The 16,349-nt window shown below is 32.2% G+C and overlaps 1 pseudogene across 2 annotated transcripts in view; it reads right to left on the bottom strand.

The window, feature by feature from the left end:
- LOC143223755 (hexosaminidase D pseudogene) overlaps window positions 1–12,822 on the bottom strand; it is a 29,962-nt pseudogene extending 17,140 nt beyond the window's left edge. Inside the window, exons 1-2 of one of the 2 annotated variants that reach the window (XR_013013067.1) lie at window positions 12,619–12,822; window positions 9,434–9,560 (exon numbers count right to left, since the gene is read on the bottom strand). The product of XR_013013067.1 is annotated as a hexosaminidase D pseudogene, transcript variant X2 (transcript). The remainder of the gene's footprint in view (window positions 1–9,433; window positions 9,561–12,618) is intronic. The other variant, XR_013013066.1, reaches the window with a different exon arrangement.
- Window positions 12,823–16,349: the final 3,527 nt, after the last annotated feature.

The raw sequence follows: 16,349 nt of genomic DNA, 5'->3' as shown, positions 1-16,349 counted from the left end.
GCTGCTAGCCAAGCAACTGAAGGTCATGTTAAATGAATTTATTTGTACACTTGTCCCACAAACAATGGTTTGTGAAAACAAAAGAGAATGTAGATGGTGGATGCTTTCAGACAGTTGCCTTTCAGTAGTTCAAAAATAAAGTTATGACTGGTTGCTACTGGATTAACCTTCCCCTCAAGTAAGTTATACAAGGTTAGTGACAATGACAGTTAAATATTAGTAACAAGTGGAAGTTAAATCAGATTTTCAAATCCTCATCCTCAAAGGTAAAAAAAAATAGCTTCTCAAACTAAAAATTGGTAGAGAAAATCATTAGATAGCTTTGTGCCTAACAACAACATTAATTGAACAGTTGTAATAAATTAAAATAATAATAATAGGAAACCACTACTTTAACATGACAACTGATACAAAGTGAAGTTCTGATTGACTGTTGGAAAACAGTAATAATTGGAAACAAAATTTTGATTAACCAATTAGATTATATGACATCATTAATGTAATTGTAGCTCATAACTAACTGTCTATAGTGATTAAGTTGCCCAGTTATACTTGGGGCTCTCAAGGGAAGGAGGTTTCTCATTTTGATAACTCCACTATGTAACCAAAGGAGGACTTGGGTCTTTTCTATACATTGAAAGGGTATGCAAGATACTGCAGTTATGTTCATATTCTAATATAGCTAAATGTATGCAGTCACAAAATTAAAACTTGATATAATTAGAATACAATGATTCATTATCTGGATACTGTGAGTGTTACAAATATCTTCATCCATAGTCCAAATTATATCTCAAAGTTTAGCCAGTTAAGGAAATTAAATCCATATACTGAGCTAACAATATAAAATAATTCTCATAGTTAGGAAAATAAGATAAATGAATACAGAATTATATTACCTATAGTAAACTTTTAAACAGTACTGTTAACAAAAATGGATTAACATTTCTCAGTAGACAGATAAAAACAGGTCTTTTCTATTACACACTTTTACTAATTCTATCTCAAGAACTATGCTTACAAGCAACAGGAAAACAATAACCCACCTTTGCCCACACGTATGTGTTTTACACGCCTCACAACCAAAATTATGAAAACGACAAAATATAAACCAAGTACACGAACACATCCTTTCAACCTGAATGGGTCCCCGATACGATAAAATCAAAAATTAAAGAACAAGGTATCAAACATTTCCAGTCACAAGATGGTAAATGAAACACCAAGTAATTTACAGTTACTAATAAAGTAACAGTATTTCTTTGGTAACTGATTGACTTAACATCATAATTCTTACTCCAAATACTGAACTATTGGGTTGAGGAATAATTCGTGAGCGTTTTTTCAAGTTAAACAAATATATTCATAAATGAAACGCTTTCGCAAAATATTTCATGTCATTTGGTAGATAATTTTTTGCTCTAATAGATGGTGTGTTTGATTTTCATATGTCTTTAATATTTGCTTTCATTTAAAGCTCATTAAATGGAATGTCAAGTGGACAAAATCGAGCATTTGACACCATCTGCTTTTCGCATTTAATTTCTTGCAATTTCGTTTCAAACAATGCATACTATATACCTAGGTATTACATGAAATAACGTATCATAATAAATGTTTTGGGTGTAATGTGTTCATGCATTGAAGTATTGTATAGTCTTGCATGTAATGCTTGAATGAAATTATTTAAAAACGCTCACGAATTATTCCTCAACCTAATAAATCACTAACAATAATTCAATAAATCCTTGAAGAAGCTTCAAACACGCCAATTACTTGTATTTATAGTGTAATCTGGTTTCTATAAAGTACATATTTTGTACATCTATTATTCTATTTATGATATAACAAACAAAACTGACAATAATGAAACATTTAGTCTTTCAAGATTGTTTTTTCACTTTCACCTTTGAGAAAGTAAAAAATTTTAAATCAACCTTACATTTTCCAAGAAATTTCTAACTCTGTCACAAGCTTGTATACACATTAAGCATGTACACTATAACACATTAAGCATGTACACTATAACACATTAAGTATGTACACTAACTTCTGATACACTTCACAACCTTCACAAAATTTGACACTTTTAGTAAGGATTACAAAATTTTTGTACCTAAAAAAATCAGATTTTTTAATGAAGTATTTTTACTAATAATTTATTTGTGAAAATAGTCTCTTTTGCTACTAGACTGAATGCAAAGAGATTTCATGTTATGAATATATTATTATTTGTCCCAAAAATCTTGAATATTATTTGTGTAATCTTTTAAACCTCCTATATACAGGCATGCCAATGACATTTATGGAAAAAAGAGGAAAAGGTATATAGCCTGGTGCCAGAGGCGCCACAGCGTGGCGCCTGACTAGGGGGGTCCGGGGGCATGCTCCCCTGTGAAATTTTTAAAAAATGGATGCTATTTGGTGTGATTTGGTGCAATCTGGCACATAATTTCTTTATGTTTTTTGACATTGCAATGTTGGAAAAGTACACAATATATATCATATAAAATAACAAAAGGAAATTAAAAGACTAAATCAAACTAATAAAAACTATAACTTTCATTTACAGTTTTTAGCAGATTGATTTATTCTTTTAATTTGCATTCATTTTTTAGAAGATATATCAAAATATCTAAAATTAACAAATAAAATAAAAAGTAAATAAATGAAATTTAAGATTGTTTATTTGCTATTCAGTTTAATTTTTTTCTAAATCAAAATATATTAGTAATATGAGTTAATAAAGCCAAAATAACTCAGTAAATATTTCAAATACAAATCATTTCATTATTATCCTTTTTGTCATCAATAACATCATCATCATCAACTACTGGTATGCTGCCAATTAAATGTTTTACAGTCATTGCCAATAACTACTTCTCTGCTGCATATATTCCATACAATTTTCAAATCACATAAAATTACTCTTGACTAATCATGACTACCTACAGTTCAGATTGTTCATCTATGCAATCTTGTCATTATACTACTGGTACCTTAATGTCAGTGAATTTTCCATTCTTTCACAAATTGACAATACAAACTAAAACAGCATATGAAGGAAAGCTACGACATTGCTTAAAAATTCAACTACTGATATGGTTCAATATTAAACTACTGATATCAGTGATATGCCTCAGAAATTAAATTTTGTACAGTCACTGACATCAACAACTACTGCTCTGTTGCATGTATTCCATTAAAATTTCAAAGTACTTAAAATTACTCTACATGACTACCTACAGTAAAACTTGTTCATCTATACAATCTTGTAAGTAAATTACTGGTACCTCAATATCAGTATATTTTTCATTCTTTCACAATACAAACTGAAACAGCAAATCAAGGAAAGCTTTGACATTGCTTCAAAATAAAATTAATGATATGCTTTAAAATAAACCACTGGCACTGTATGCTGCAGATAATAATAAAATGTTTTTCAGTCACTGATATCAACTTCTGCTCTGCTGCATAAATTACAGTCAAATTTCGAATCACTTAATTTCCTTTAATCAATTTTGGCTACTTTCCTCTTTTTCGAGACAAGGGTTTCCAGTGCTCTCTTCGAGCTTTTTTCTCTCCTTCTCTGAATGGGCAGCTCTCTGTGCCTCTGCAGCTTTCTGGACTTTTTCTTTAGCCAAGGTGGCTGGGCCAGATTTCACAGAACCATAGGCCTCAAGCCTTTCTGCCCTTTTCTTCTGATTCTTCCTCAGCTTTGAGGTATACTTTGAAGCTGCTGATCTAATGTCCTTACACATTCTCTTGTCTACAGGATCAAAATGAACATCTTTCCTTTTAAACATTTCAATCGCTGTTGTTTCTTTAGAGCGTAGAGAATATTTTATCGTCTGGTATGCACACGATACCAGACCACAAGACCTGCAATGAGATGAAACGAGACTGCCTCCAAGATGGCGGTCAGATTTATTTTTTTTTCTGCAATAAACATTGAAAAAATACGATTTCTCCTCAAAAACCACCTACCCGGCCCCCAAATCACTCATATTTTCTCCTCGAATTTACACGAATCTCGTGGGTGATCATTGGCTGTTTGAAAACTGCGTAAATCCAAGTTTCAGCGGAAAAATGGCACGCATGTATATACATTTCAAGCACTGGTTTTCAGTAAGACTAAATTTTTTATTTTCTCTCCTAACTATGGGATCTGTCAATTTGACCACTCACATAACCACCATACAATAATCAAGAAATAAACATAAATTATGCTTTTTTGCATACTAACTAGTTTGTTTTATGAATTTCACACAAAGCTACACGAGGACACTCTGCAATAGACATCTCTAGTTTAGCAGTGTAAGACTAGAAGGAATGCAGCTAGTTATCACCACCAACAACCAACCCTTGTACCAATGAATAGTGGAATTGACCATCGCATTATAATCCACCCACGGCTGAAATGGCAAGCATGTTTGGTGTGACAGGGATTTGAACCTATGGCTCTCATATTACAAGTAAAGTACCCCTACCACTTGGCCACATTGGGCCTTCTCATACTTTTTTCTTGTAGCAAAACCATACTGGGCTATCTGCTGTGTTAACGAGGAGAATCAAACCCCTGACTTCTAGGGCTGTAAATCCAGACTTACTGTTGTCCCACACCAGGGGACTTTTCATGCTAAAATGACTATAACAAAAATATGTCTAGCTTAAAACACACTAAGTCTCACAACATAATACATTTATTACTTTTTATCTAATTGATTTCCCCCTCGTACCTGACTAACAGTACATAGATAACATAAAACTGAACTTTATTCTTTAGAAAGTGACCCTGTATTGACTGTTTTAATGGACTAGTATTTAATAATTTTAAACGTTACTGTACATTATAAAACTTATTTTTCTTAAAATATAGGAAAATAAATCAAAAAGTAAAGCAAAAAATGATTTATTCCTATAGCCTTTGAACTTGGTTGCTGGTGGGCATAGGTTGCTAAGCCTTTCAAAATTTCCTACATGGAAGATATAAAAACATTTTGTTATATATATACACACACCTTAGTAATAAAAAAATCAAAATTAACTATATCAATACCATAGAATTCTACTATAATTTATTAAGTTTAGTAACTAAGTTGTATTTAGGTCTAAAAAATATCTAAAAAACTTCAAGTAGACAAAAGACAGCCTACATTCACGAAATCTTGGTTTGAAAGAATGTGGTAACCTTTCAACATATAAAGATGGCTGATAAAACCACGAGGGGGACATCCAAAGCTGCTGACTGGTTATTCACAGCATACACTGAAGTGTACGTAAGGGATCGTTCCCAAAAATGTAAATAGGTGAATGTGACCACTATGATCCAGTACACAAGTAATATCTCAGCAAAGTAAAAAGATATTTTTATATTATAGCATGTTAATATCAGTAATTTAAGTTCCTAATTAGTACAAAACTACATACTTAGTATTTTGATCACAAACATCTGATTTTAAACAGTGCTGCATTTAACATACCATGCGACTAAAATCTACATTTAGATGTGTTCTTTTAAAAGTTACTCTTAAATTAAGAAATTAAATTATACACAATATCAAAGTTTGAATTATAACCTATAATTTTTTTCCCAAACTCACTGACAAACATTCATCAAATAGTATTTTAGTAAAATTTTGAATGCAGGTCAGCAATCAAGACATGTCCTTTGACCCATCATGAAAAGTTCTAAAGATCTTAACCTGATAACCCTTTCATCTTCACAATTATTCTACTGACCTTCTGCACTATTTTCAATAAATCAGTCTTCGAAAAGGTGGCACACTGTACACGTGTTAAGGAATAGCTAACTTGTGACCTATATAAAATCATCTCATAACATGAAACCAGTAGGTCCATGAAGACATTAAATTATTTTAGATTTATTTGTAGCAACTGAGTACTGGTTGGTTGGCTTAAGTGACTTATCTACCATTACAAGATTTGTTTATTCAGTCACACTATTGAATGGGTCCCAATCTATGTTAAACACAGAATTCCCTTTCATCTTCACAATTATTCTACTGACCTTCTGCACTATTTTCAATAAATCAGTCTTCGAAAAGGTGGCACACTGTACACGTGTTAAGGAATAGCTAACTTGTGACCTATATAAAATCATCTCATAACATGAAACCAGTAGGTCCATGAAGACATTAAATTATTTTAGATTTATTTGTAGCAACTGAGTACTGGTTGGTTGGCTTAAGTGACTTATCTACCATTACAAGATTTGTTTATTCAGTCACACTATTGAATGGGTCCCAATCTATGTTAAACACAGAATTCCAAATATCCTTACCTAACATTTACTATAATTAAAAGTCTTTTGCCAAACAGTTGTCTGTCTTACCAAGTGATCAACAGTAGCCTTGACTCGCTCAAAGACACATCAAGGAATCAGTAGTTGACAGACATGTCAAGGAAACATTAACAAACATACATCAAGGTTATAAATTTTCAAAAATTGAGAAAGCTATTAATGAAAATATTTTCTTCTTAGCAGTAAAATGAAATATTACACACTTCATGCATTATCAATAACTAAAGACAGGATAACCTTAATAGTGTTATGGTGTAAGCCACTTAATACTATTTTTAGTTGGTCCTTGAATAGTAGTTAGGTACTAGATGATTGGAAGTTATCTACTGTAATTCCTATCTTCATGAGGAAAGATAAAGATTGTTCCACTAATTATAGACCTATTAGTCTTATATCAGTTGTGGGAAAAGTTTAGAAAAGTCTGTTCAAAGATGTTTTGCAAAGCCATTTAAAAACATTTAGAATGTTATGGAATAGTCAACATGGTTTCACTGATGGAAAATCTTGCATTACAAATCTTCTGCCATTTTTTCAAATAGTTACTACCCGTGTAGATGAAGATAATGGTGTAGATTTGGTCTATCTGTATTTTTTAAAAACATTTGACAAGGTGCCATATAAAAGGCTTGTAAAGAAACTTATCTCTGTAGGTATTGGGAATAAGTTAATTATTTGGATAGAAGAATGGCCTTACAGAAAGAAGCAGAGGATTGTTACAGATAGAGTTCAGGCAAACCAGATTAATGTTGGTGTATCTTAGGGTTCAGTCTTAGAACATCTGCATTATGATTTACATAATTGAAGCAGATGAAGTAAATTACTTATATTCACTGATGGTATCAAGGTCTTTGGTGTTGCTTGCTGTGAAGAAGATGCTGCCGATTTACAAAAAAATTTAAAGTTACTGAGTTTGGCAAATAAATGACAGATGCGACTTAATTATAAATACAATATACTGCATGTGGGTTATCATAATTTGAATGGTAATAACCTTAACAGTGTTATGAGGGAAAGAGATCTTGACGTAATGATTGATCAGTCTCTTAAGCCATCTAAGCAGTGTGTTATTGCTAGTGGTAGTACAAGTAGGATTTTAGGTTGTATCTACATAAATACTGAATACAAGTCTAAAGTTATAATTTCATTGTGCAAGTCACTGATTAGGCCACATTTCAAGTATTGTGTTTAATTTTGGTCTTCTTAATCTTAGGAAAGACATCAAATTGTTGAAAAGGATTCAAAGGAGGGTTACTAAAATCATATCTGGGTGGGATGGAGAGGCTGAAATCTCTCAAATTTTCTCTTGAAGAAAGAAGAGTTTGGAGGGGGGGCAATCTGATTGAAGTGTTTAAAACTGTAAAAAGAACCGAGTGTTAATACATCATCATCATATTGTACAGGGAGAACAGCAGGACTGTGGAACATGCATCATATTGTACAGGGAGAACAGCAGGACTGTGGAACATGCATCATATTGTACAGGGAGAACAGCAGGACTGTGGAACATGCATCATATTGTATAGGGAGAACAGCAGGACTGTGGAACATGCATCATATTGTATAGGGAGAACAGCAGGACTGTGGAACATGCATCATATTGTATAGCGAGAACAGCAGGACTGTGGAACATGCATCATATTGTATAGAGAACAGCAGGACTGTGGAACATGCATCATATTGTATAGGGAGAACAGCAGGACTGTGGAACATGCATCATATTGTATAGCGAGAACAGCAGGACTGTGGAACATGCATCATATTGTATAGCGAGAACAGCAGGACTGTGGAACATGCATCATATTGTATAGCGAGAACAGCAGGACTATGGAACATGCATCATATTGTATAGCGAGAACAGCAGGACTATGGAACATGCATCATCTGCTATAGCGAGAACAGCAGGACTATGGAACATGCATCATCTGCTATAGCGAGAACAGCAGGACTATGGAACATGCATCATCTGCTATAGCGAGAACAGCAGGACTATGGAACATGCATCATCTGCTATAGCGAGAACAGCAGGACTATGGAACATGCATCATATGCTATAGCGAGAACAGCAGGACTATGGAACATGCATCATATGCTATAGCGAGAACAGCAGGACTATGGAACATGCATCATCTGCTATAGCGAGAACAGCAGGACTATGGAACATACATCATCTTCTATAGTGAGAACAGTAAGACTATGGAATATACAAATTTTAGCAGGACATGTCATCTTCAGCTAGAACAGCTATTTTTCTAACAGGGTGGCTGGCCTTTGAAAGTAAGAGGCAGTAAATTTAAATGAGTTCAAGAAAAAGCTTGTGTAAGTATATTAATTATAAATGCTGGCATTACGATTCTTTACATTAAGTGATAATTTTAGTTCAGTTTATAGAATGGAACAGCTGAGGTGGACCGGTAGGTCCTGTATTGGCTCAAAATGTTAACTGTACATCACAAACCAAGGAATAATAAATGCTTTGTAACATCAAACATCACTACTGTTAAATTACTTCATAAACTACAATTCAAGGTTAGATATGTCTGCACAAAACAAACAAAAAACTTGTTATATTAAATAAAAGTTGTGTTTTTACTGTAATAACTGTGTAATATATCTAATGATTTTGTCAATAGTCACATGTATCTAAAGATTTTAATAACACTTATTTTAATCCACAGATACTCAATACAGCGAGAAGCAGTCAAGAGTTTTATATTACCAGCTAATAATGCCCTTACCAATATCTCAAAGTAAGAAAAACCTATGATTCAAGCTCTTAACCCTGAAATATTTCATTTGTAACAAGGGTCCAGTTTCCCTTGTCTCCATTAATAACCTCGTTTTTTTTTTCCACATGTCCATCCTACAATCTGATAAGAAGATTTTAATCTATAAAATAACCCCTTTTATCTCAAGAATTATCCTAATAATCTTTGTTATTATCAATAAATAAATGTCCAATCTTAGAAAAGGAGACAACATTCTAAGTAATGGCTAACTTGTGACCTGTATAGAATTATCTCTTATAACATGAAACCAGGTCTATAAAAACATTATTTTAGATTTACTACTTACAATTTAGCACTGATTGGATGACTTTTAGTGACTTACCATGAAAGGGTTAACTCGGTTCCTCATTCCCCACTGATGTGCTTTCCTTAACTGTTTAGTACCTTATATCACTTTAAAATGTTTTCCATTTTATGAATGTTTTATGTGCTTGTTATATTGATAACATCTGTAAATGACCATAAAGCTAAATGTAAAATATTCCTCATAATAATACAACTGAAAAATAATAAAATACAATACATAAAGTATCTACCCAAAACTATTAATGAAACTAACAATAATATGGAACTTATAGGACATAAGAAATACTTGTTTGCTTTGTGCAATTTTACCAATTCCCTCTCCAAAAACCTGACACCAATAAATACAAAAACTTCAAATAATCCATCTTACCAATACGTAGTGCTCAATGAAAGCTCATTAAATTGTCTGACAGTGTAATTTAAATTAGCTTGACATCAAATATAAATGTAAGATTAAAAATAAAACTGAAACATTCAGATATTCAAACTATAACCCTCCTTTTTCCGAAAAACATTGTAAACTTACTTATGCAAGAAATAAATAACATCAAGTGTAGGTAAAATATTGTTGCCACAGGTCTCTCCCTTGTTAGTACATCTTTTTGAACAAATTGTTATTGGCCAGATATCTGTCATGAAATTCTGACAAATTGCCATTCAAATCCACCCATGTCTTATCTTAAATAAATGCTGTAGAAATAACAAATTACACGAGTTATAGATAGCACCTGCCACTTGTATTCAAGTGCCAGTTTTGACTAGTGTAAAATCATGTACTCTGACATTCACTAGTGACTTGTAGCAATCTTTACAAGTTAGCTTTGCCCAGTCATTCCAAGGTGTGAATTAATTATTCAGTTAATAAATTCATATTTTTGATGCACAGTTGTTAGAGGCTCAAAGTACTAAATACCAGATTAAAAACGTTACAGATTATTGCCATATATAAAACTGGAACACTTAGGATTTCCACAATCATCTATTGGAACACCAGAACTTCTCACTGCCTTTGATAAATCACTACATGCTGTAATTAGTAGTAAAGGTTTTACACACAACTAGGTTAAGGCCATACCTTTTTGTAAACTACACTCATGGTAAACTAGTTTCAAAGGCATTCATGAACAGTCATGACTTAGAGTCCCAGAATGGAAGACTTAAGACATATTCAACCTGTGAAGCCATTAAATAAAGAATTTCAGCTGAAAAAGATGTACCTTGTTACAGTAACATCTATTGGAAATATGGTTATCTGTTTTTCTGTTCAGCACAGTTTAAATGGAAGAGGATTTTCTACATAACACATTCCCAATTAACCCTAAAATGCCAGCATGGAGTCACTGACCTTATAGAACTAAAGGTAAAATTTAACAGTTAATAACCATAATCCATAATGACAAATAACCCTGCTTGACATCATGTACCAGCAGTGAATAGATTATGAACAAGTGACCTTATTTTATTTACTATAGAATATTACTATATTTTATATTTTTAATGTTGAAATATATTTGTCAGTTGTGGGTTTTTATTATTTAGTGTGACATGAAGTTCATGTTAGTCCTAAAAAAAGGCTTAGTTATTATAAAGTAGTAGTTGAGATAAAAAGTTATTTCAGAACAGAACATTATCAGTCTGCTAATCAGAAAATGAACCAGACCCCACAATTTTGTTGTAACGAAAAATAATTATGTAAGGGGATAAAAGCATACTCCCAGAACATCTTGAAAGGTAACTGCCTTCAGTTTCACAACACTTTACCACATACTAAGATTTTACATTTTAAAAAATCCCTATAAAACATATATAAAAGATAACAGCTTTACAAAGAATTCCTAGCTAGAAAAAAATAAAGTTTTTAATTTTTTTTTACTAGTGCATAAAATAGGATGTAATTTAATTCATTAGTTGTAAAACATGTCTTATGTACAAAAGAACCTTTAGCTTTCTAAACATGGATAAAAATGGCAACTTGAATAACAATGATAACTATCATTTGGAAATACTGATTGGATTTCTTAGAATTTTTTGTTAGAAATGGTAATTTGCAGATGTTCTGGTAATGATGTTGCTTGTCTAGATAACCTAGATTAATTTAAGATTTGTTTGACAGTTCTCTTTATTACATATGAAAATTACAGAAACCCAATAATCTAAATGCTTTTTGAATTTGGAAAGTTGACTTTTCTTCAGGAATGAATTTCCGGATTGACCTCAAGACAAAAAAGTTAAACTTTTGGTAATACAATCTTCCTTCTTTAATTAAATTTATGTAATATTTTTGTATAATATTTCAAAGTAAGCAATATTAAAAATTTTAACATTAAAGAATAATGAATTCATAAAATATCTGAACCAATACTACTTTCACTTCCAAGTTTAAAGGTGTTTAAAGTTAATACTGATGAACCATTTAAATTAAAATAGAAAATCATTGACATAAATGCTATCATCAGTGGCAGTGCACAAATCAATAATAATTTTAATTATCGGAAAACACCAACAGCATGTCATGACGTTTTTGGGGGGGTGGGATGTTTTGACGAATATATATATATATATATATATATACTAAACTATCTTAGCATCGACTCTCTGTCCAACGCTGTAATTCATAAATAGAACGTTAGATTTTAGCACTGCAAAATAAGTACGTCCACACACTTACTACTGACACTAAAGTGGCTGATATTTAACATCAAATTAGTATAATATTCTGGTTATCACACTTGTTTAGAAGTGTTTTTTTTAATCAAATTCAGGCTCGGCATTATGGAAAAGCAACTATTGCATCGAATTTATGTTACAAATATTGTTTGTATCATAGGAGTAGTATTATGTTACTATTATGCGCCAGTTAAAAACTACCGCCTGACAAATATAATTAAGTTTGTAATTTTGAAAACCAACTCCAACTTATAAAAATAACGAATAATTTAATACTATAATTGCAAGTAAGTAATTTTATTCTACTCCTACATTCGATATATTAAACAGCATCTGAACTTTTAAAATGCCTCCTCGGTCTACATTGTGAAACATGCAAAAGTGAACAGCGAAATATTTATAAATAACCTTGTTCCCAGTGCACCATATTCGTCCATTACTGCTCTTACTCTATGAAAATCGATTTTGCACATTTTATTCTATCAGTTGGATATGTAATATGGAAATATTACATTATTTTAAATCAATACTTACCTCACAGTAACTTATATCTTTATGCAATGTAATTACTAACTTCACTAAAAGGGCGAAAATAGACTAACAAACTACCTAGATTAAACTATCGCCAGTTAACCATATTGCCAAATTGTAAGATGTCACAAACAAATTTAAGCGCAGCCAAGTATATTTCAACTACGTCATTGAAACCAGTACTCGACGCTGTAGTAACGTACTAAAATGACTAGATTTTACCAGGCCCTTCAACGTAAAAGAAAAGGCGGAGTTAACGAGAAACGAACAATAAACGATGATTTTCATTTTTAACAGTAGCTCTCTATACAATAAACAATACAGAGATCAAATTACTGTCGCTAAAATAACTATAAAAATTGTTTAAATTTTGAAGAAACTACTGTTAAAAAATGATAATATAACTTTCAAAATCATCGTAAAAATACACAAATTGTAATCCTTAATTATAAAAATATTTGAAATACCCAGTGTAAGAAATTGTTGTAGCATTTATATGTCATGCATTGATATTCATGTAAATTATTTATTTCAATGATTTTAAAATATGTTGCATTGTTTTGATATATTTTTTATAATTTTGTGTTTAGCTAATAGACTTTGTCCCACGATGTCATAATGTGACGATTTTAACGACCTTAATGTAACAATATATATATATATATATATCGAGAATTTAATATACATGTATTGCATGCAGTTAGGGATGACCTCTTAAACAGGATATGGAAAGGTCGTAAATCTTTAAAATTACACGTTAAGATCCATAGTTCTAAAAGCCTCAAAATAAAAATCTAGAAACAACTACACTTTTTCAAGCTACACGTTCATTCATTCATTCACGTAATGTTTGATTTGCCGGCATGAAATACAGATATCTCATAATATTACGAATCATGTTTTTTGTAAATAAAAATCAAAAACAGATAATTGGCAATTAGGAAATTCATGTGCAATGTACAAGGGAAAATTTGAGTGACTTTCTTGAGTGTATTATTGCATTGCGACCAAGAATAATTAAAACACAATAATTAAAAATAATTTATTATTTGAATTTATCTTTATATTACGCCCTCCTGAAGTGAGTCAACTAAAAAAAAAAAACTCCGCTGTGGTACGATTAAATGGAAATAATACGCACACTTTTCAAAAGTTTAAAATCACCAGTGCCCGAAACGTTGAGAATATTAAAACATCTATTTCGCATTAACCATTTTTCGAAATATAAGTTTTCTCTTATTTTTGCTTCCAAAATGATGCACTCATTTGAAATAGTACTTAAAGAAACTAGAAGGAAGAATGAGTTGAGGGCTGAGGCGTAAACAAGTCTTCAAATCTCCCCACCAAAATTTGCAAGTTGACGATGTAGCCAACATTTTGACTTTTACCATTTTTATTTATGTATGCAGAGCCTACTAAAGTCTGTGGCCAAATATATTTGTAGTATTTTTACATAGCCTTATAAGTAATTACATCAAATTAAAACAACCGTATTTTATTTTAAAAAATGACGAGGTCATCCATTCTATGTACTGGAATAATGTAATTTTACAGATTAAGTCATATTTACACATTGAATCACTGGGTTTTACTGTAACAAACTAGTAGTTTTTGTGTTGTTTTTTTAAAACATCAATTCCTTTATAGGTTATGAATTTCTTATTACTCGTTTTTAGATGTCATTGTCCGGACATATGCCCAGCTAAGTCTGATATTGGGTACTCACTATATTTACAGCATAATGGAAATTATTATTAACAGAAGTAACATAAGATTGTGGGATAATATAAAGCTTTTCTTATCTAACATAAAAGCGTAGTATCATCATGTTGATTGTTCTTCTTTCTATTCATTGCAGCAATAATTTCTCCAATTGTAGCAGCTAAAGAGTTTCTAATTATAAACAAACTTTGAAGCTGACCTCAACAACATTTAGTGATTTGCAAATAAAAGTAAGTTGGGAAATATAAATAAATAAGTAAATTGTAATAATTCGTTAGTAATTAGGTCCTAAAGCTTGATGAATGTTTACTTACTGAAACTAGTCTGAGGATTAACAAGTCTTTGTTTCAGAATAATTGTGTTTGTAGTAAGGTTTCTTTCTTTTGTCTTCTTGTGGTAAAGTAACACGAGATTTTTAAGTAGGTAAATAAGGTTACTTCTAATTTTATACTTATTAACTTAAACATAAATAAATCACTGAATTATAATTCCAACTGATACTTTATAATGATTTATTCTGGTTCACTTTTTAATTTCCCAGACTAAAGCATACTTTCATATTTAGGTAATTCAAGGCTAAGGAAGCACTAGAAATTAAACGACTTAGTAGGCCCGGCATGGCCAAGCGTGTTAAGGCGTGCGACTCGTAATCTGAGGGTCGCGGGTTCGCATCCCGGTCGCGCCAAACATGCTCGCCCTTTCAGCCGTGGGGACGTTATAATGTGATAGTCGATCCCACTATTCGTTGGTAAAAGAGTAGCCCAAGAGTTGGCGGTGGGTGGTGATGACTAGCTGCCTTCCCTCTACCCTCACACTGCTAAATTAGGGACGGCTAGCACAGATAGTCCTCGAGTAGCTTTGTGCGAAATTCCAAAACAAACAAACAATAAACGACTTAGTATGTAGAAAAACAGCTGTGGCAAACTTGTCAATGTGGAATGAAAGGCACAAGTCTTGGCACAAAGTTAAAGCAATAATTACAATTTCATTTGTTGAAGGCCGGTTGTACAGATGAAAAAAAAAACTATTGTGTTGTGATAAGTTGAAACAGAAAACAGACTATTTAAGTGTGAAATAAATATGGAATAAATAAAATATGGAAACCTGAAGAGAGCTTCACAGGCAAGTCTTGACTCCTTTTAGGAGAGAAACTAATCGGCTCTTTCATTAAGTAAATATATGTTATACATATACAAACACGACGTTTAGGTAAATAAATGATTTGTTTTGAGATATTGATTAGTGATATGTTTAATGAAAACTGTGGTAATCAACTCGAACGTTAGAAATAAAGAAATGCAATAAATTCAATGCTGGTAGGAATATGTGATTAGTGTTTCCTTAATGCTGGTAGGAATATGGAATCAGTGTTTCCTTAATGCTGGTAGAAATATGGGTTCAGTGTTTCTTTAATGCTGGTAGAAATATGGGATTAATGTTTCCTTAATGCTGGTAGAAATATGTTTGATGTATATATATATATATATAGTGAGAAGGTCGAATCCCTGTCGCACTATACATGCTTGCCCTTTCAACGGTGGGGGCGTTATAATGATACATCAATCCTACTATTCGTTGGTAAAAGAGTAACCCAAGAGTTGGCGGTGGGTGGTGATAACTACTGCTTTTCCTCTAGTCTTACACTGCTAAATTAGGGACGGTTAGCTCAGATAGCCCTCGTGTAGATTTGGGCCAAATTCAAGAACAAAAACAAAGCCATCAGCGAGAAGGAAGTATAGAATTAATTTTGAATATACACCATGCCAACCGATAAAAAAAGATAAATGCGTTGTTTTTACTGATTATCCTTTACATCAGAAGGATTGTAAAAACACATACAGGGAAGGTGTCTGCGCGTTGAACATGACTACTTTAGAACATTTACTTTTGGAATGAAAACTACACTGCACGATCACAAGTTGTAGTCGTGTCGTCTTTCTATCTGCATGTTACTCTCCAGGCCTTCAGTTGTTGTGTTTCAATTAATCACAAAGCTACACAGCGTGCTATCT

Source organism: Tachypleus tridentatus, chromosome 8 (assembly GCF_004210375.1).
Source record: "Tachypleus tridentatus isolate NWPU-2018 chromosome 8, ASM421037v1, whole genome shotgun sequence".
NCBI lineage: Eukaryota > Metazoa > Arthropoda > Merostomata > Xiphosura > Limulidae > Tachypleus > Tachypleus tridentatus.
The sequence above is the reverse complement of the archived record's forward strand: the minus strand, read 5'-3'. Positions and strand labels throughout refer to the sequence as shown.